Source organism: Triticum aestivum, chromosome 3A (genome assembly GCF_018294505.1).
Source record: "Triticum aestivum cultivar Chinese Spring chromosome 3A, IWGSC CS RefSeq v2.1, whole genome shotgun sequence".
NCBI lineage: Eukaryota > Viridiplantae > Streptophyta > Magnoliopsida > Poales > Poaceae > Triticum > Triticum aestivum.
Window position 1 is genome coordinate 65,627,004 of NC_057800.1, and position 23,880 is coordinate 65,650,883.

The window sequence follows — 23,880 nt, forward strand, 5'->3', positions numbered from 1 at the left end:
ATGCCATTAGTTTTAAAATTTGAAAATAAATTTTTTAGTTTTTTTGTTTTCTTTGTTGCTTTATTTATTTTATTTTGTGATTAACTTTCCTGTTTTTTTGATTTGTTTTTTGCATTATTTGTTTTCTTTTGTTTTTTGCTTTAATTTTTAATAATGTTTGCTTTTAGGTTAGCAAAATTATAAACTTTCTGTTAGTGCCATTAGTTTTAGAAAAATTATAAACTTTTTGTTAGTGCCATTAGTTTTCAGATTTGAAAACACTTTTTTAGTTTTTTTGTTTTCTTTGTTGCTTTATTTATTTTATTTTGTGATTAACTTTACTATAAAAATAGTTTTTTTCTGTTTTTTTGATTTGTTTTTTGCATTATTTATTTTCTTTTGTTTTTTGCTTTAATTTTTAATTCTGTTTGCTTTTAGGTTAGCAAAATTATAAACTTTTTGTTAGTGCCATTAGTTTTAGAAAAACTATAAACTTTCTGTTAGTGCCATTAGTTTTCAAATTTGAAAACACTTTTTTGTTTTTTTGTTTTCTTTATTGCTTTATTTATTTTATTTTGTGATTAACTTTACTATAAAAATAGTTTTTCCTGTTTTTTTATTTGTTTTTTGCATTATTTATTTTCTTTTGTTTTTTTCTTTAATTTTTAATTCTGTTTGCTTTTAGGTTAGCAAAATTATAAACTTTCTGTTAGTGCCATTAGTTTTAGAAAAATTATAAACTTTCTGTTAGTGCCATTAGTTTTCAAATTTGAATAGTTAAAATTTGAATACTTTGAAAATTGTTTGTGATTAATTCTGTTTGCTTTTAGGTTAGCAAAATTATAAACTTTCTGTTAGTGCCATTAGTTTGTGATTAACTTACTAAAAAAATGAGAATAGATGCGCTTATAGAGAAAATTCAACCTAAATTCCTAGTAAATTTCTATGAATTTCAGAGAAATTCACTATGAATTTAGGTTAAACTTTTCTCTATTAGGGCATCTATTTTCACTTTGAGAGGAGCTCGACAAGGCAGAGAGGGAAGGGCTTATAAACCGGTGTGAGCCCCCTTCGGTTGGCGAGGTGGGACTAAACTCGGCCCGCAACGAGGACCAACCCTTTAGTCCCGGTTCGAAAGTTGGCATGGGCCAGGGACTAATGGTCATGGTATTATGAGGGCCGAACCATAAGACATGAAAGCATTTCAAATGAACTCTGAAAAAGTTGAAAGTTGGGATGGTATCATAATTTCACCCACATAGCATGTGCATGTACAAAACGGACAATGGTAGCATGTTCGTGTGTTACAAAGTTGCGGGAGAAAGTCTTCACTTTTTCTTCGCTTGTGTCATTTGCTTATTGTGCGTAACCATGGATAATCTTCATTGTTTATCAGGATGCTTGGGTCATCCTTGACATTGAAGGGAGGAATTTCATGAAACTTTTCATAATCTTCAGACATGTCTGTCTTGCCGTCCACTCCCAGGATGTCCCTTTTTCCTGAAAGAACTATGTGGCGCTTTGGCTCATCGTATGATGTATTCACTTCCTTATCTTTTCTTTTTCTCGGTTTGGTAGACATGTCCTTCACATAGATAAACTGTGCCACATCATTGGCTAGGACGAACGGTTCGTCAGTGTACCCAAGATTTTTCATATCCACTGTTGTCATTCCGTACTGTGGGTCTACCTGTACCCCGCCGCCTAACAGATTGACCCATTTGCACTTAAACAAAGGGACCTTAAAATTAGGTCCGTAGTCAAGTTCCCATATGTCCACTATGTAACCATAATATGTATCCTTTCTGCTCTCGGTTGCTGCATCAAAGCGGACACCGCTGTTTTGGTTGGTGCTCTTTTGATCTTGGGCGATCGTGTAAATTGTATTCCCATTTATCTCGTATCCTTTGTAAGTCAATACAGTCAAAGATGGTCCCCTGGACAACAAGTACAACTCATCACAAACAGTGTTGTCACCTCTGAGACGTGTTTCCAACCAACTGCTGAAAGTCCTGATGTGTTCACATGTAATCCAGTCGTCGCACTGCTCCGGGTGTTTGGAGCGCAGACTGTTCTTGTGTTCATCGACATACGGGGTCACCAAGGTAGAGTTCTGTAGAACTGTGTAGTGTGCTTGAGACCAAGAATATCCGTCCCTGCATATTATTGAGTCTCTTCCAAGAGTGCCTTTTCCAGTTAGTCTCCCCTCATACCGCGATTTAGGGAGACCTATCTTGTTAAGGCCAGGAATGAAGTCAACACAAAACCCGATAACATCCTCTGTTTGATGGCCCATGGAGATGCTTCCTTCTGGCCTAGTGCGATTACAGACATATTTCTTTAGGACTCCCATGAACCTCTCAAAGGGGAACATATTGTGTAGAAATACGAGCCCCAGGATGACAATCTCGTCGACTAGATGAACTAGGACGTGCGTCATGATATTGAAGAAGGATGGTGGGAACACCAGCTCAAAACTGACAAGACATTGTGCCACATCACTCCTTAGCCTTGGTATGATTTCTGGATCGATCACCTTCTGAGAGATTGCATTGAGGAATGCACATAGCTTCACAATGGCTAATCGGACGTTTTCCCATAGAAGCCCCCTCAATGCAACCGGAAGCAGTTGCGTCATAATCACGTGGCAGTCATGAGACTTTAGGTTCTGAAACTTTTTCTCTGGCATATTTATTATTCCCTTTATATTCGACGAGAAGCCAGTCGTGACCTTCATACTGAGCAGGCATTCAAAGAAGATTTCTTTCTCTTCTTTCTTAAGAGCGTAGCTGGCAGGACCTTTATACTGCTTCGGAGGCATGCCGTCTTTTTCGTGCAAACGTTGCAGGTCCTCCCATGCCTCAGGTGTATCTTTTGTCTTCCCATACACGCCCAAGAAGCCTAGCAGGTTCACGCAAAGGTTCTTCGTCACGTGCATCACGTCGATTGAGGAGCGGACCTCTAGGTCTTTCCAGTAGGGTAGGTCCCAAAATATAGATTTCTTCTTCCACATGGGTGCGTGTCCCTCAGCGTCATTCGGAACAGCTAGTCCACCAGGACCCTTTCCAAAGATTACGTAGTGTAAATCATTGACCATAGCAAGCACGTGATCACCGGTGCGCATGGCGGGCTTCTTCCGGTGATTTGCCTCGCCTTCGAAATGCTTGCCTTTCTTTCGACATTGATGGTTGGTCGGAAGAAATCGACGATGGCCCAGGTACACATTCTTCCTGCATTTGTCCAGGTATATACTTTCAGTGTCATCTAAACAGTGCGTGCATGCGTGGTATCGTTTGTTTGTCTGTCCTGAAATGTTACTGAGAGCGGGCCAATCATTGATGGTCACGAACAGCAACGCCTTAAGGTTAAATTCCTCCTGTCTGTGATCATCCCACGTACGTACACCGTTTCCATTCCACAGCTGTAAAAGTTCTTCAACTAATGGCCTTAGGTACACATCAATTTCGTTGCCGAGTTGCTTAGGGCCTTGGATGAGAACTGGCATCATAATGAACTTCCGCTTCATGCACATCCAAGGAGGAAGGTTATACATACATAGAGTCACAGGCCAGGTGCTGTGATTGCTGCTCTGCTCCCCGAAAGGATTAATGCCATCCGCACTTAAAGCAAACCATACATTCCTTGGGTCCTTTGCAAACTCATCCCAGTACTTTCTCTCGATTTTTCTCCATTGTGACCCGTCAGCGGGTGCTCTCAACTTCCCATCTTTCTTTTGGTTCTCACTGTGCCATCGCATCAACTTGGCATGCTCTTCGTTTCTGAACAGACATTTCAACCATGGTATTATAGGAGCATACCACATCACCTTCGCAGGAACCCTCTTCCTGGGGGGCTCACCGTCAACATCACCAGGGTCATCTCGTCTGATCTTATACCGCAATGCACCGCATACCGGGCATGCATTCAGATCCTTGTATGCACCGCGGTAGAGGATGTAGTCATTAGGGCATGCATGTATCTTCTCCACCTCCAATCCTAGAGGGCATACGACCTTCTTTGCTACGTATGTACTGTCGGGCAATTCGTTATCCTTTGGAAGCTTCTTCTTCAATATTTTCAGTAGCTTCTCAAATCCTTTGTTAGCCACAGCATTCTCTGCCTTCCACTGCAGCAATTCCAGTACGGTACCGAGCTTTGTGTTGCCATCTTCGCAAGTGGGGTATAACCCTTTTTTGTGATCCTCAAACATGCGATCGAACTTCAGCTTCTCCTTTTGACTAATGCATTGCGTCCTTGCATCGACAATGACCCGGCGGAGATCATCATCATCGGGCACATCGTCTGGTTCCTCTTGATCTTCAGCAGCTTCACCCGTTGCAGCATCATTGGGCACATCGTCTGGTTCCTCTTGATCTTCACCAGCTCCCGCCGTTGCAGCATCACCGTATTCAGGGGGCACATAGTTGTCATCGTACTCTTCTTCTTCGCCGTCTTCCATCATAACCCCTATTTCTCCATGCCTCGTCCAAACATTATAGTGTGGCATGAAACCCTTGTAAAGCAGGTGGGAGTGAAGGATTTTCCGGTTAGAGTAAGACCTCGTATTCCCACATTCAGTGCATGGACAACACATAAAACCATTCTGCTTGTTTGCCTCAGCCGCATCGAGAAACTCATGCACGCCCTTAATGTACTCGCGGGTGTGTCTGTCACCGTACATCCATTGCCGGTTCATCTGCGTGCATTATATACAATTAAGTGTCCAAATTAATAGAAGTTCATCATCACATTAAAACCAAAGTGCATACATAGTTCTCATCTAACAACATATAGCTCTCCAGAGCATCTAATTAATTAAACCATACATTGAAACTATGTAAAACATTTCAATGCGAAAACAAATGCGATCATAATTGCAACCAAGGTAACAATTGATCCAACGGCATAATGATACCAAGCCTCGGTATGAATGGCATATTTTCTAATCTTTCTAATCTTCAAGCGCATTGCATCCATCTTGATCTTGTGATCATCGACGACATCCGCAACATGCAACTCCAATATCATCTTCTCCTCCTCAATTTTTTTTCCTTCAACAAATTGTTTTCTTCTTCAACTAAATTTAACCTCTCGACAATAGGGTCGGTTGGCATTTCCGATTCACATACATCCTAGATAAATAAAATCTATGTCATGTTGGTCGGCATAATTTTCATAAACAATAAATGAACCAATAGTTATAAAGATAATATACATACCACATCCGAATCATAGACAGGACGAGGGCCGACGGGGGTGGATACCAAAACCATCGCACTATATAAGATGCAATAATAAATGTAAGAAAATGATACAAGTATCTATCTAAACATACAAGTAAGAATATTTTTCCTTTCAGAAAGAAGATAAGAACAAGAGGCTCACCACGGTGGTGTCGGTGATGAGATCGGCGCGGGTGATTGACGGCGGTGAAGACGGGGACGGGGCATGACGGACCACTAAATCTAGACAAATCTCGAGGAAAATGGAGCTTGGAGGTCGAGCTTCGAGAGGAGAAAGCTTAAGTAGTGTGGCTCAGGCATTCCATCGAAAACCTCATGTGCATAGGAGGTGAGCTAGAGCACCATAAAGCCCTCTCCCCCTCGGCCAGAGAAAAATAGAGCACTGGGGTGCTCTGCTCGCAAGCGAGGGGTATATATAGGCACCTCATTGGTCCTGGTTGGTGACATGAGCCGGGACTAAAGGGGAGCCTTTGGTCCCGGTTCAAGCCACCAACCGGGACCAATGGTGGTGGGCCAGGAGCGAGGCCCATTGGTCCCGGTTCATCCCACCAACCGGGACCAAAAGGTCCAGATGAACCGGGACCAATGGCCCACGTGGCCCGGCCGGCCCCTTGGGCTCACGAACCAGGACCAATGCCCACATTGGTCCCGGTTCTAGACTGAACCGGGACTAATGGGCTGACCTGGCCTGCACCAAAGCCCAGTTTTCTACTAGTGATATCATGCATATGGCGTCTTGCATTGCTTACTTTATACATCAAATATGTCATCTGCTTAGTTTAGACATCCTTTGTGCGAATGCCATCTGTTTAGTTTATTCATCGTTTATGTGAATTATGCAACGCCATCTTGTTTAGCCAAGCATCATATATGTGAATTTTGCAATGCCATCCCGCTTAGCCAGTCATCTTATATGTAAATTATATCAGGCCATCCTTTTTTTTGGTTACATATTACATTTGTCAAAAATGTTATTACATTCAACTGCTCTTCGTGTGCATCAGCCATTTGACACGGTGATGGCAAATTCTGGAGTGAAAACAAGGTCGTCATAGCAGACTATGCTATCTGACGAAGCGCATATCTCGCTGGTTACGGATAGCTCCTTAGAGGAGGATTCAGAGATAGATGACTAGTCCTATCCCCCCCCCCCCGAGGTGTATGCTCTAACTTGGCAGGGTTATGTTGCTCATATCGTGCGTATTGTGTCTCGCATTGCTATGCCATTTGATTAGTTTAGACATGCTTTGTGTGAATGCCACCTGTTCAGTGTCTAATTACCATATATGTGAATTATGCATTGCCATCTTGTTGCAAGACATTATATATGTGAATTATACAATGATATATTGTTGCAAAGGCATTATATATGTGAATTATGCAATGCCATGCTGTTTAGCCAATCATCATGTATGTGAATTATATCATGCTATCATTTTTTTGTATTATGTGTTCCATTTGTCGACAACGTTTGTATATTCAACTAATCTTCATGTGCATCAGCCATTTGAAGCGGTGATGGAAGTATCTGGAGTGAAAACAAGGTATTCAGAGCAGACAATGCTACCTGCTGAAGCAGACATCTTGCTGGTTATAGAGAGCTCCTCAGAGGAGGATTCAGAGACTGATGACCAGTCCTATTTTCCCCCTGAGGTCTATGCTCAAACTTGGCAGGGTTATATTACCCATGTCATGCATGTTGTCTTGCATTGCTTAGTTTTTACATCATATATGGATTGCCATCTGGTTACTTGCTTACTATATAAGTCATATATTTGAATTATATCATGCCATCATGTTTACATAGTACATACACATCATCTATCTGAATTATGGCATGGCAACCCATTTAATAAAGACATCATATAGTTATATCATCTCATCCTGTTTAGTGTTTGCAGTCATCATATTTTGAATTATGGCATTCTATCTGTGAATGTATGTGAATTATGGCATGCCAACCTATTTAATAAACACATTATATAGTTATGTCATGCCATCCTGTTTACATAGTCTCATATTTTGAACTATGTCTTTCCATCTTTTTTAGTTAGCCATCATAATGTGAAATTGTGTCATGCTATCCTGTTTAGTTAGCCATCATATATGTGAAATTGTGTCATGCTATCCTGTTTGGTTAGACAACATAAATATGAATTATTTCATGCCCTCTTTTATTCCCCACTATCCATTGCACCTGTCTATCATACAATGTCTATACTTTCAATTACTTTTCTTGTTTATCAGCCATTTGAATTGGAGAGCGTGATGGCAGTATCTAAGGGAGTAACAACACGGTCTTCAGAAAAGATGGTGCTACCAGTTGATGCAGATAGAACCACGGTTGTACTTGCCCAAGGACCAGATCCACCGCATATAACCCAGACTCTCGTAGATTGTACCCCTACCCAGTTGGACAGAGAACCAGCTACACCCCTTCTAACCCCAACCCCGGCAGATAGTAACCCAGTTCCAGTTGACATAGCACCATCTCCACCACAGAGCACCCAAACACGAGCAGTTAGTAAGGGAACTGCAGTGCCCAAAGCACGAGGACCACCACTCCGAATCCCAACTCAACGCTTAAAGGAGAAGAAGATTTGTTCTTAGGTCAGGTTCTGTAGCTATGGTTCATACTCCTTTGCTCTTGCATGACTGTATTTACTCATACCAACTATTTTCAAATTTGAAGGATGGAATTGAAACTCTAATGGTGCAACAGGTATGTTTTAAACCTGTTTCTTTAACTGGTTTGCTGTTGTAACCTGCTCTATGTTGATTTCAGTTTCAATTGAATAAATAGTTATGTTCTCATGTCATGCATATTACAAGTGTTGTTATTGCTCTATAGTTACCCACACTTATATTCTGTCTATTCTGCTTTGTCTTGAACAAATATTATTTGAACTGTGTCTCTATCTTGATTTGGCAACAAAAACTAGAATGATATAGACCATAAAGTGACCATGGTACATAGATATATGTTTGTTTCATGCTGTTATCCTGTCCACTTTACTACTGAACTCATTTACCAAAATGAGTTTCATATACAACATGGTAAACATGTGATGTGTCTGCTTGTTTCTCTTTTAGAATGTGGACAAAATATTGGAGAACAGTACCGCCGGCACCCACCGCAACTGCATCACCATCATCGACTCAGCAGATGAACCTGAGTAGTACACGAGTCCACAAGAGAGGTCGCACTCTTTTGTTTTCTACTTATGTTATGCTTTGCTTAATATTACTGTTGCTTTATCATCATGTTCACCTCTTAGACTCCAAGTCAGGTCTGATTAATGTTCAAATTTGAGTTTTAAAATGCTTGTGGGGCACATATCGAGGTAGCAATGAATAGTGTATATGTCTATTATCTGGTTAACCTAGGGTATGTCTATGTTGTTCATCTTGGGTGGGAAACAAAATATAAAGCAATCAGCATCTGTCTTTTTATTAAAGTAAAGCTATCATCAACCTGCTATCATTATTTTTGGATCTATCCACTGGTTGTTACCATCACTCTATATTTCTGCATGCTCTCCTTACATAATCTCGCTATATTTTTTTGTATGCATGTCAGATCTTGTACTGTAACATCCCAAAATTCTAATGGAATGTTATGATAAATAGATAGATTTGATTGATTGACAGCATGAAATTGAGTGAAATTTGAAACCTTTTGAAAGTTAAATGAGAGGGAATAAAAGGACTTTCCAAACTTTCATCTTTGCTTTCTGATCTCCCTGAATTCAAATACTTTTCAAATACAAAACCCTAGATAGAAGATGACGTGACTTCTTCCATTTTAAGGGTTTTGAAAAGATTTGAGTTTTATTTGGAAATATTTTCAAATTCAGAAACTTCAAGCGACTCAATGATTTTCATCGGAGAAGATAAAATGACTTCTTCAAAACATATGAAATATGAGTTGGGAGTTTAAAAGGGTCAAATTTAAAGTCCTTTTGGAAATTATTTTCAATTTGGAGTTATTTGGATTTTATTCAAATTATTTTTCTCCAAAAATAAAATATATGGAAATTAGGGTAAAATGATTCCATACATCAGAAAATTGGAGACAAATAAATTTGAAATCATTTTGGTATTTTTTAAAAATGATTTTTATGAGGTTTTATTGCAACAGTAGCACTCTTTGCTTTATTTGAATTTTTGTAGATCGTATTTAGGGCTAGAATAATGTTCATGTCGTAGAAAATGTTTTTCTGAAAATTTTGATATATTATATGCCTAGGTTCTATTTTATTTTATTTCGCTTTTATTATATTTTCTTGTGTTTAAAAAAAACTCTCTCTTCGCCGACTGGGTCGGCCCAGCTCCCTGCCAGGACGCGACCCAGCCCACTCGTCTCCCGCTCGTCCCCGAGTCCGCTGCCCGCACGCCAATGCCGCCGCGGTGCTTCGCCCGGCCTCCTCTGCCCCTCCCCCACGCAACCGCCTCCTCCTCCGCCTTTAAAAGGCGAGGGCGCCGCCCCTGGATCTCGTTCCCGCCGCCAGCTCGCCTCGCAGCGCTGCCGCCGACGCCCGCATCTTGCTGTCGCACGTGGCCGCTCGTGCCTCTACTCGCCCGCTAGACGCTCCTGCGCAGTCGCCTCCGCCCGTTGCAGGCTGCCACCACCGCCGATGTCTTCATCGCCGCAGCCGCGCCCGCAGCCGCCGCCGATCCAAACCGCCGAAAACCGCCAACCCACCGCGAACCGGTATAACCGCCGCCCCGGCCTTCTTGGTTTTTACTTTAAACACGGTTTTTTCTTCTTAGTCTAGTTAGTTAACGAATGTTCGTCGTTTAGACTTCTGTAGTGAATGGTTTTCATTCGTTAGGTTCTGTTAGCGAGTGTTCGCTCGATAGATTTTTTTATTTTTCTTTTTATTTTCGGCCAGGGACCTATCTGTGATGATTTTATTTACAAATTAGTCCCTGATTTTCAAACGATCACTACTTTTTGCTCGTTTGTCCAAATCCAACGAAACCAACGCCCACTTCTTCGTTATGATCTCATCTATCCAGATAATCTGCTTACACATGTTTTTGAAAGTTTTAAAATTTGAATTCAAACAGTTTTGTATTTTAACTTCGTTTGATCGTAACTTGAGTTTCATAACTCCGATTTAGTTGATCATTTTTGCTATTCGAAGCTCTTGACCTAAACTTTCTGATAAGGCCAAATTCACAAAATTTTGGTACTGTTAGAAATTGTTTTATGTTGCAAGAGTTATTTGTTTGGTTTTGATGTTTTTCGAATTGTCTTCTTTGTTCTTTTCGATCTTTTGAGTGATTGCTTATGTGTGGTTACCATTGCTTGATTACGCTAGATTGACCGGAGTGTGACGAGTAGATCCATCAAGAGTTTGGAGTGCGAATCATCTTCATCAACAGTACAGGCAAGTTCACACTTTGATCATACTTCTTTACTACCCAGTTTTATTGCATTAGATCAATCCTCAAACAATTGCATGGTTAGGATATGTTTAACTTGTGGGTTTGGGAAGTAGATGAGGTAGTACCTATTCACCTGTTTATTATCAAACCTTTGGGAGTTACTTCTACGTTGCTTATACTACTATGCTATGCTCGTAGACGTGGATTGGGTTTGAGTGTATTCATTACAGATGTGAGTTTGTTAATTAATGGTTCAACTTAAGGTGGCAACTTTAATACACATCTGGGTGGATTGCTTGTGGGCACCTGGAGAATCCAGTGTTGTCCTAGGATATCTCGGAGGACCCGTGTGATCATCCTACGGCCAGCCACCCAGGCTCAAAGGGATCATAAGATTATTCATGCTAGAAACTTCCGTGTGCGTCCACAAGCCATTATGGGCTCTGGCATAGTTGAGTAAGTTGTGTGAAGCTCTTGAAGAGGTAGACTAGCAGATGTAGTGGGTTGTAGGTTGTACTGTCTATCCAGAGTAGAGAGTTAATGCTTCTGAAAGACTGTGTCTCGGTCGTCCGTTTCTCAAACACCATGTAGTGCGAGAAATCCAACAGAGGAGATCGAGTCTTGTGGGGAAAAGTGCGCAAACCTCTGCAGAGTGTACAAACTAATCATGGTTAGCCGTGTCCCTGGTTATGGACATCTTGAGTATCTGGTTCTTGAATTACCATATTGATCTCATCACGTTACTTAAATAATTTGTTGGGTTATTGATGTTAATTTGGGATTGAGTTGGAGGAACCTTCTCAATATTTTTTTCAACCAACTTTGTAGTTAAATAAAATATATTCCTTTGTAGTAGGGAAAAAATGGCTTTTCGCAAAAACATCATAACCATAGAGCTTTCCACCAGCCAAATATGCATGTAGTGATAGCTATTATTCATCGTTATCCAAGGTGTGAATTTGCCAGTACATTCAATGTACTGACCCTTTGTGGCTGCAATGTCTCATGTTGCAGCATTTCTTACGACGAGTAAGTGATACGTTAGGGTTACGATTTCTACACTCAACTTTGCCGTTGGTGTTGATGGGAATCCACAACCTTTGTTACTTCCGCTATATAGATTGAGGTAATAGTATTTATGTTACTTTATACATGTGATTTACCTCTGTTATAAATCCTCGAGTACTATGTGTGTCAGCATACCGATCCAGGGATGACACTTAAGCATAGAGACTTGACCGTTTGAGGTCGGGTCGCTACAAGATGGTATCAGAGCACATGTTGACTGTAGGACGTGACCCTAGAAACTGGCAAGCCCATAAGAAAGATTTTCTCTACAACATATTTTTCAGAATGATCTTTTACCTCTCTTCTCTTCTGAGCTTATTCAAAAAATTCCCTTTTAGTTAGACTATATCCCTTTCCCCTTTTGACCACACAGAGATTCGACTAATGAGACTACTCCGAGAAGGACAAGATATCAGACAACTAAGACCACTTTAGAATGAAGAGGATTTTACCATGCATTATAATAATGGAAACTACAACGGTTGAAGACTCCGAAGACTAGGAGAATTTGAAGGCTTTGAAGAATTTCCAGATTTGTATGACCTAGGAAGGCTACCCTTACGGAACTTGACAGACTATGGGAGCTGTCAATACCCGAGATCAAGGTGTATCGGAGAAAGACCGGAACATGGAGCATTAGAACTCAAAGTTTGGTCAAGAAAACCCGAAGGCAGGAGATATCAATTATGGAATTAAAGCTCATGGCAGTAACATGGGCATAGACACGACTAACCATGGTGTTATCGCCCACTTATGCTATTATCACTATGCTGAGTTAAGCATGCATTTTGTCAGAAGGATTGGATGGTAGAAGGCTGATGGAGCATCTATCAGCAAAGGATGCGGTTTTAACCTGAGCTGGTGTATCGCTAGGATCTGGAGTATTACATCAAGAATTTTAGGATTGGACTTGCAGGAAGCCGTATTTGACAAGGAGGCATTTCGTGAAGAACTCAGAATCAGAAGCTGATAGTAGCCAAGCTGAAGGAGCAAAACCTCGAGATACAGGAGATTCGTCAGGAACTGAAGGACAGTAGGATCATGGTTCATGCCAAGGATGTTGAAACCCGGAAGTTTGGAACGCAACTCCACAATATTAAAGGATGCCACGAGAGACTTCGCGTCAATAGAGAGGATCTGGCAAGAGAACTTGAGAAGGACAAGCACGATTGGAAGAAGCCATCGGAGACATGAACAAGACTTGAAGAGTTTGGTGACGTTGACCCTTAGAATACCAAACCCCTGTTATATACCTATGTTAGATGCGACGATTGTGAGCTATCATTTGTTTAATGTTTTTCCGATAGCCACAAAATAAAATCTGTCTTTTCAAAACTATTGTTTGAATTGTGTGTATCCCTCGCTATCTCTCTTATCTCACCCCAAAACCCATGGACCCAATAGAGGATGAATGGAGATGAACTCACAGTTCTGGGGCCGATAAGTCAATTGGAGACGGACCGATGGATTCAGAACATGGAGGATCACATGAAGAATAACACTATTACCGAAAAGGATATGGCCCAGCATGCCCTTCAGTACTTTGAAAGAGGTGCTGCTACTTGGTGGAGGTTGTATCAAACCATCAATGGATGGCAAAGAGTAACCACTTGGGAAGAATTTAAGTTGACTCTGCTAAAGTCTCGGCTTGTGCCCCAGAAATTGAAGCCTTATGGAAATGATATGAAGAAGCCTTGTGCATGCAAGATTTGTGGAGAAATAGGACACACCCATGAGGAACACAATGATGTATGTCCTCATTGTGAAGAAAGTCACCCAGCTGAAGAATGCCCCACTATGCATGTGACTTGTTTCCTGTGTGAAGGGACTACCCACTACCCTGCTCAGTGTCACATTTACCCTATGGTACAACGAACCATCCAGCAGAAGAATGAAGTAATGAAAGAAGCCTCCGAGAAAGTTTTGAGGAACCAGTGAGGGAGGAAGTTGTTGAAGACCTCGATGGGGAAGGCCTAAATAGATTTTACTCCCATGCTTGTTATTCATGTGGAGAAGAAGGACATTTATCACGGTATTGCACAAAGGAAAGCCAGGAGTTCCTGGAGGACTTCCCGATGGAAGAAGTAGGGTTTGATCCACAGGAAATGGAAGTATTGATCGGAACGAAGAAATCCAGAAGGAAGAAGAGAAAATTTACCAGGAAGAATCAAATCTCTGCAGAGAAGGACCTGAGTTACATCACCTATTTCAAGTGCAGAACCTTGGGTCACTATGCCAATATGTGCCCAGGAAAGGAGCCAAGAAACCAAGGAGTAGGCACAATCACAAATAAGCCTCGAGATTTGTCGAAAGTCATTTGTTTACATTTTAAAGAAGTAGGACATGGGGCTAGGCAATGTCCAGAATGCAAGGAAGCATGAGCAAAGTACTCGAGAATTTTGATACTGGAGTAAGGAATGTAATAAATAGAGTAGTAAGCACCCCTAATTTCAGGAGAAGTAAATTATGTAAAGGAAATGCAGGAGATTGTAATAATTTGAGAATCAATAAAGTTATCATCGTTGGTATTGATTTGGATTTTTATGAGTTGTTACTCTATGAAGAAAGATTTTGACCATTTTCGAGGATATGAGAAATATGGTCTATGGAAGAATTGTGCATTTCAAGGGTGGTAGTACCTTGTGAGGAGATTTGACCCCTGGAAAGGATAATGATGTTCCATGGAGTGGACATCATAAGTACGAGTTTTATCTCGAGTTTTATCCCCAAGAATACGAAGGGATGAAGTACTATTGGATATAAAGGAGGTTGAATGTTGGTAATATGGAGCGATTGTAACTCCATGGTGAGACGGAGTAATCACTTCTTAGCTTGGTACCGGTAGAAGGAAGAAGAACAGTATAATTGGAAGGATTTAAGAATGCTAGGAAGCTGGATGTTGGAATAATGATCAGTTGCCTAGATGATGAGTTCAAGGTTTACAAGTGATGAGATCGTCCATAACCCACAGGCCCCAGGACCTGCCAAGAAGCAAGCACACTCTTGCTGAAGGAAAAACCCTGGAAGAGATTACGACCTTACCAACCGATGATTTTATAGGAGTAACACAAAACCCGAGAGTTGTGAAGGAACGATAGATGCTTGTTTGGCTTGTAGAATAAATGGATTTATCCAAACTTGGATCGTCGACAAGAGAAATTCTGCAATGCTTGTGAGGATGACCGAGTGTTAGAATGCGAGATTCGCTAAACCATGTACAAGGTAATGATTTGGGTGCGGGATGGATTGATCACCATACCGACTTACTATGATTATTCGTCTTTGCTATACGGGATGGTAAATCTGAGTGACTTGCCTATAGTAGAGAGACGGCGATATTAAACCTTGTTTAAACCTTAGAATGGTATAAGTATTTTCCCTTGTACAAGGCAGCTATTGCCAACCGTAGGTTATACGGTGAGGATCAACCCAGACCCATTTCCTGCAGGAGAAACCATAAATTGTTGACCACCATGAGATATCGATAGTTGTTTAGTATTGGCGCCAGACCCGTCAGCTAAGAAGACCCAGTAATGGAAGAGCCTTACCAAGATGAAAGGACAGAAGTACTGAGGAAAAGGTTATGCCACTACCGGGAGAGCCAGAGAAGGAGTTATACTGAAGATCTGAGAAGACCGGTCCTGTCAACAATAAGGATGGAGCATATGAGTTTTGATGGAACTGTAACCATGTTTCTAAGGGTGGTAGCACCCTAGACCCCCTATGATGATCAATGGATTTATTAGAAGACCCCAAACCTAACCTATTTCTTTCTAGCCTCTCCGAATCTCGAGGACGAGATTCATTTTAAGGGTGGTGGGTTTGTAACATCCCAAAATTCTAAATTTTGGAATGTTATGATAAATAGATAGATTTGATTGATTGTGTGAAATTGAGTGAAATTTGAAACCTTTTGAAAGTTAAATGAGAGGGAATAAAAGGACTTTCCCAAACTTTCATCTTTGCTTTCTGATCTCCCTAAATTCAAATACTTTTCAAATACAAAACCCTAGAGAGAAAATGACATGACTTCTTCCATTTTAAATAAATGAAAAGGGTTTTGAAAAGATTTGAGTTTTACTTGGAAATATTTTCAAATTCAAAAACTTCAAGAGATTCAATGATTTTCATGTGCGAAGATAAAATGACTTCTTCAAAACATATGAAGTATGAGTTGGGAGTTTAAAAGGATCAAATTTAAAGTCCTTTTGGAAATTATTTTCAATTTGGAGTTATTTGGGTTTTATTCAAATTATTTTTCTCCAAAAATAAAATATATGGAAATTAGGCTAAAATGATTCCCTACATCAGAAAATTGGAGAGAAATAAATTTGAAATCATTTTGGTATTTTTTAAAATGATTTTTATGAGGTTTTATTGCAAAAGTAGCACTCTTTGATTTATTTGAATTTTAGTAGATTTTATTTAGGGCGAGAATAATGTTCATGTCGTAGAAAATGTTTTTCTGGAAATTTTGATATATTATGTGCCTAGGTTCTATTTTATTTTATTTCGCTTTTATTTTATTTTCGTGTGTTTAAAAAAACTCTCTCCTCGCCGACTGGGCCGGCCCAGCTCCCTGCCAGGCCGCGACCCAGCCCGCTCGTATCCCGCTCGTCCCCGAGCTCGGCTCAGAGGCCGCCGCCCGCACGCCAGCGCCGCCGCCGTGCTTCGCCCAGCCTCCTCTGTCCCTCCCCCACTCAACCGCCTCCTCCTCCGCCTTTAAAAGGCGAGGGCGCCGCCCTTCGATCCCGTTCCCGCCGCTAGCTCGCCTCGCAGCGCCGCCACCGATGCCCGCATCTCGCCGTCGTCGCACCGCTGCTCGCTGCTGCACGCTGCCGCTCGCGCCTCTACTCGCCCGCTAGCCGCGCAGGCGCAGTCGCCTCCGCCCGCCGCTGTCCGCTGCCACCGCCGCCGTCTTCGCCGCCGCAGTCGCGCCCGGAGCCACCGCCGATCCAAACCGCTGCTGTAGGTTTTCTCACCAAAAACCGCCAACCCACCGCGAACCAGTATAACCGCCTCCCCGGTCTTCTTGGTTTTTTTCTTTAAACATGTTTTTTTCTTTTTAGTCTAGTTAGTTAACGAATGTTCGTCGTTTAGACTTCTGTAGCGAACGGTTTTTGTTCATTAGGTTCTGTTAGCGAGCGTTCGCTCGATAGATTTTTTTCTTTTTCTTTTTATTTTCAGCCAGGGACCTATCTGTGATGATTTTATTTACAGATTAGTCCCTGAATTTCAAACGATCACTACTTTTTGCGCGTTTGTCCAAATCCAACGAAACCAACGCCCACTTCTTCGTTATGATCTCATCTATCAAGATAATCAACTTAAACATGTTTTTGAAAGTTTTAAAATTTGAATTCAAACAGTTTTGTATTCTAACTTTGTTTGATCGTAACTTGAGTTTTATAACTCCGATTTAGTTGATTCTTTTTGCTATTCGAAGCTCTTGACCTAGACTTTCTGATAAGGCCAAATTCACATAATTTCGGTACTGTCAGAAATTGTTTTATGTTGCAAGAGTTATTTGTTTGATGTTGATGTTTTCCAAATTATCTTCTTCATTTTTCTGATCTTTTGAGTGATTACTTATGTGTGGTTGCCATTGCTTGCTTACACTAGATTGACCGGAGTGTGACGAGTAGATCTATCAAGAGTTTGGAGTGCGAATCATCTTCATCAACAGTACAGGCAAGTTCACACTTTGATCATACCTCTTTACTACCCAGTTTTATTGCATTAGATCAATCCTCAAACAATTGCATGGTTAGGATCGGTTTAACTTGTTGGCTTGGGAAGTAGATTAGGTAGTACCTATTCACCTGTTTATTATTAAAACCTTTGGGAGTTACTTCTATGTTGCTTATACTGCTATGCTGTGCTCATAGACATGGATTGGTTTGAGTGTATTCATGACAGATGTGAGTTTGTTAATTAATGGTTCAACTTAAGGTGGAAATTTTAATACACATCTAGGTGGATTGCTTGTGGGCACCTGGAGAATCTAGTGTTGTCCTAGGATATCCCGGAGGACCCGTGCGATCTTCCTACGGCCCGCCACCCAGGCTCAAAGGGATCATAAGATTATTCATGCTAGAAACTTCCGTGTGCAGCCACAAGCCATTATGGGCTCTGGCATAGTTGAGTAAGTTGCGTGAAGCTCTTAAAGAGGTAGACTAGTAGATGTAGTGGGTTGTAGGTGGTACTGTCTATCTAGAGTAGAGAGTTAATGCTTCTGAAAGACTGTGTCTCAGTCATCCGTTTCTCAAACACCATGTAGTGCGAGAAATCCAACGGAGGAGATCGAGTCTTGTGGGGAAAAGTGCGCAAACCTCTGCAGAGTGTACAAACTAATCATGGTTAGCCGTGTCCCCAGTTATGGACACCTTGAGTATCTAGTTCTTGAATTATCATGTTGATCTCATCACGTTACTTAAATAATTTGTTGGGTTATTGATGTTAATTTGAGATTGAGTTGGAGGAACCTTCTCAATATTTTTTTCAACCAACTTTGTAGTTAAATAAAATATATTCCTTTGTAGTAGGGAAAAATTGGCTTTTCGCAAAAACATTATAACCAGGGAGCTTTCCACTAGCCAAATATGCATGTAGTGATAGCTATTATTCATCGTTATCCTATGGTGTGAATTTGCCAGTACATTCAATGTACTGACCCTTTGTGGCTGCAATGTCTCATGTTGCAGGATTTCTTACAACGAGTAAGTGATACGTTAGGGTTACGATTTCTACACTCAACTTTGCCGTTGGTGTTGATGGGAACCCACAACCTTTGTTACTTCCGCTATATGGATTGAGGTAATAGTATTTACGTTACTTTATACATGTGATTTACCTCTGTTATAAATCCTCGAGTACTGTGTGTGTCAGCATACCGATCCAGGGATGACACTTAAGCACAGAGACTTGACCGTCTGAGGTCGGGTCGCTACATGTACACAGTCATGTTGAATATGTAGAGAAAAAGAGAAGAGTTTTGCGCGACAATATGATGTGATGCAGACATCACTCCATGGTGGGTGCTCCAGATTGTAATCCAGAGGAAGATATTGTTGGGGAACGTTGCAGAAAACAAAAATTTTCCTACGGTTTCACCAAGATCCATCTATGAGTTCATCTAGCAACGAGTGATCGGATTGCATCTACATACCTTTGTAGATCATGCGCGGAAGCGTTCAAACAACGGGGATGAGGAAGTGGTACTCGACGTGATCCAAATCACCGGAGATCCTAACACCGAACGGACGGCACCTCCACGTTCAACACAAGTACGGTCAGCGTGACGTCTCCTGCTTCTTGATCCAGCAAGGGGGAAGGAGAGGTTGAGGAAGATGGCTCCAGCAGCAGCATGACGGCGCGGTGGTGGTGGACCAGCAGTACTCCGGCAGGGCTTCGCCAAGCTCGTGATGGAGGAGGAGAGGTGTTGGGGAGGGGAGGGGCTGCGCCTTGGATGTCTCTAGCAGCCCTCCCCTCGCCCCTCTATTTATAGGGGAAGGGAGAAGGGGGCCGGCCCCTCTAGATGAGATCTAGAGGGGGGCGGCGGCCAAGGGGAGGGGGCTTGCCCCCCAAGCAAAGGGGCGCCCCCTTCAGGGTTTCCCCCAACCCTAGGCGCATGGGCCCTAGGGGGAGTGGCACCCCAGCCCACTTTGGGCTGGATCCCTTCCTCATACAGCCCATAAGACCCTCCGGGAGAGGTGGACCCCCGGAATCCCTCCGATGGCCCCGGTACAATACCGATATGCCCCCGAACCTTTTCGGTGACCGTATGACAACTTCCCATATATAAATCTTTACCTCCGGACGATTCCGGAACTCCTCGTGAAGTCCGGGATCTCATCCGAGACTCCGAACAACATTCGGTAATCACATATAAGTCTCCCTAATAACCCTAGCGTCACCGAACCTTAAGTGTGTAGACCCTACGGGTTCGAGAGACATGTAGACATGATCAAGAAGGCTCTCCGGTCAATAACCAACAGCAGGATCTGGATACCCATGTTGGCTCCCACATGCTCCTCGATGATCTCATCGGATGAACCACGATGTCGAGGATTCAAGCAACCCCGTATACAATTCCCTTTGTCAATCGGTACGTTACTTGCCCGAGATTCGATCGTCGGTATCCCAATACCTCGTTCAATCTCGTTACCGGCAAGTCACTATACTCGTACCGTAATGCATGATCACGTGACCAGACACTTGGTCACTTTGAGCTCATTATGATGATGCATTACCGCGTGGGCCCAGAGATACCTCTCCGTCATACGGAGTGACAAATCCCAGTCTTGATCCGTGTCAACCCAACAGACACTTTCGGAGATACCCGTAGTATACCTTTATAGTCACCCAGTTACGTTGTGACATTTGGTACACCCAAAGCACTCCTACGGTATCCGGGAGTTACATGATCTCATGGTCTAAGGAAAAGATACTTGACATTGGAAAAACTCTAGCAAACGAACTATACGATCTTGTGCTATGTTTAGGATTGGGTCTTGTCCATCACATCATTCTCCTAATGATGTGATCTCGTTATCAATGACATTCAATGTCCATAGTCAGGAAACCATGACTATCTGTTGATCAACGAGCTAGTCAACTAGAGGCTTACTAGGGACATGTTGGTGTCTATGTATTCACACATGTATTACGATTTCCGGATAACACAATTATAGCATGAATAAAAGACAATTATCATGAACAAGGAAATACAATAATAATCCTCTTATTATTGCCTCTAGGGCATATTTCCAACAGTCTCCCACTTGCACTAGAGTCAATAATCTAGTTACATTGTGATGAATCGAACACCCATGGAATTCTGGTGTTGATCATGTTTTGCTCTAGGGAGAGGTTTAGTCAACGGATCTGCTACATTCAGGTCCGTATGTACTTTACAAATATCTATGTCTCAATCTTGAACATTTTCACGAATGGAGTTGAAGCGATGCTTGATGTGCCTAGTATTCTTGTGAAACCTGGGCTCCTTGGCAAGTGCAATAGCTCCAGTGTTGTCACAGAAGAGCTTGATTGGCCCCGACGCATTGGGTATGACTCCTAGGTCGGTGATGAACTCCTTCGCCCAGATTGCTTCATGTGCTGCCTCCGAGGCCGCCATGTACTCTGCTTCACATGTAGATCCCGCCACGACGCTCTGCTTGCAACTGCACCAGCTTACTACCCCACCATTCAAAATATACACGTATCCGGTTTGTGACTTAGAGTCATCCAGATCTGTGTCGAAGCTAGCGTCGACGTAACCCTTTACGACGAGCTCTTCGTCACCTCCATAAACGAGAAACATTTCCTTAGTCCTTTTCAGGTACTTCAGGATATTCTTGACCGCTGTCCAGTGTTCCTTGCCGGGATTACTTTGGTACCGACCTACCAAACTTACGGCAAGGTTTACATCAGGTCTGGTACACAGCATGGCATACATAATAGAACCTATGGCTGAGGCATAGGGGATGACACTCATCTCTTCTATATCTTCTGCCGAGGTCGGACATTGAGCTGAGCTCAATTTCACACCTTGCAACATAGGCAAGAACCCCTTCTTAGACTGATCCATATTGAACTTCTTCAATATCTTATCAAGGTATGTGCTTTGTGAAAGACCTATGAGGCGTCTTGATCTATCTCTATAGATCTTGATGCCTAATATATATAAGCAGCTTCTCCAAGGTCCTTCATTGAAAAACTCTTATTCAAGTAGGCCTTAATGCTGTCCAAAAGCTCTATATCATTTCCCATCAAAAGTATGTCATCTACATATAATATGAGAAATGCTACGGAGCTCCCACTCACTTTCTTGTAAACGCAGGCTTCTCCATAAGTCTGCATAAACCCCAACGCTTTGATCATCTCATCAAAGTGAATGTTCCAACTCTGAGATGCTTGCACCAGCCCATAAATCGAGCGTTGGAGCTTGCAAACCTTGTCAGCATTCTTAGGATCGACAAAACCTTCCGGCTGCATCATATACAATTCTTCCTTAAGGAAACCATTAAGGAATGCCGTTTTGACGTCCATTTGCCATATCTCATAATCATAGAATGCGGCAATTGCTAACATGATTCGGACGGACTTCAGCTTCGCTACCGGTGAGAAAGTCTCATTGTAGTCAACCCCTTGAACTTGTCGATAACCCTTAGCGACAAGCCGAGCTTTATAGATGGTCACATTACCATCCGCGTCTGTCTTCTTCTTAAAGATCCATTTATTTTCTATGGCTCACCGCTCAACGGGCAAGTCAGTCAAAGTCCATACTTCATTTTCATACATGGATCCTATCTCGGATTTCATGGCTTCCAGCCATTTGTCGGAATCCGGGCCCGCCATCGCTTCTTTATAGTTCGAAGGTTCACCGTTGTCTAACAACATGATTTCCAAGATAGGGTTGCCGAACCATTCTGGTGCGGAACATGTCCTTATGGACCTTCGAATTTCAGTAGGAGCTTGATCAGAAGTATCTTGATCATCATCATTAACTTCCTCTCTAATTGGTGCAGGCACCACAGGAACATTTTCCTGAGTTGCGCCACTTTCCGGTTCAAGAGGTAATACTTCATCAAGTTCCACTTTCCTCCCACTTACTTCTTTCGAGAGAAACTCCTTCTCCAGAAAGGATCCATTCTTGGCAACAAAGATCTTGCCTTCAGATCTGAGGTAGAAGGTATACCCAATAGTTTCTTTAGGGTATCCTATGAAGACGCATTTTTCCGACTTGGGTTCGAGCTTTTCAGGTTGAAGTTTCTTGACATAAGCATCGCATCCCCAAACTTTTAGAAACGACAGCTTAGGTTTCTTCCCAAACCATAATTCATACGGTGTTGTCTCAATGGATTTCGACGGAGCCCTATTTAAAGTGAATGCGGCAGTCTCTAAAGCATAGCCCCAAAATGATAGCGGTAAATCGGTAAGAGACATCATAGATCGCACCATATCCAATAGAGTGCGATTACGACGTTCGGACACACCATTACACTGAGGTGTTCCAGGCGGCGTGAGTTGTGAAACTATTCCACATTTTCTTAAGTGTGTGCCAAATTCGTGAATCAAGTATTCTCCTCCACGATCTAATTGCAGGAACTTGATTTTCCTGTCACGTTGATTCTCAACCTCACTCTGAAATTCCTTGAACCTTTCAAAGGTCTTAGACTTGTGTTTCATTAAGTAGACATACCCATATCTACTCAAGTCATCAGTGAGGGTGAGAACATAACGATAACCACCGCGAGCCTCAACACTCATTGGACCGCACACATCAGTATGTATGATTTCCAGTAAGTTGGTTGCTCGCTCCATTGTTCCTGAGAACGGAGTCTTGGTCATTTTACCCATGAGGCATGGTTCGCATGTGTCAAATGATTCGTAATCAAGAGACTCTAAAAGTCCATCTGCATGGAGCTTCTTCATGCGTTTGACACCTATGTGACCAAGGCGGCAGTGCCACAAGTATGTGGGACTATCATTATTAACCTTACATCTTTTGGTACTCACACTATGAATATGTGTAGCATTACGCTCGAGATTCATTAAGAATAAACCATTCACCATCGGAGCATGACCATAAAACATATCTCTCATATAAATAGAACAACCATTATTCTCGGATTTAAATGAGTAGCCATCTCGAATTAAACGAGATCCTGATACAATGTTCATGCTCAAAGCTGGCACTAAATAACAATTATTGAGGTTTAAAACTAATCCCGTAGGTAAATGTAGAGGTAGCGTGCCGACGGCGATCACATTGACCTTGGAACCATTCCCGACGCGCATCGTCACCTCGTCCTTCGCCAGTCTCCGCTTATTCCGCAGCTCCTGTTTTGAGTTACAAATGTGAGCAACCGCACCGGTATCAAATACCCAGGAGCTACTGCGAGTACTGGTAAGGTACACATCAATTACATGTATATCACATATACCTTTCGTTTTGCCGGCCTTCTTGTCCGCTAAGTATTTGGGGCAGTTCCGCTTCCAGTGACCACTTTCCTTGCAATAAAAACACTCAGTCTCGGGCTTGGGTCCATTCTTTGGCTTCTACCCGGCAGCTTGCTTGCCGGGCGCGGCAACTCCCTTGCCGTCCTTCTTGAAGTTCTTCTTACCCTTGACTTTCTTGAACTTAGTGGTTTTATTCACCATCAACACTTGATGTTCCTTTTTGACTTCTACC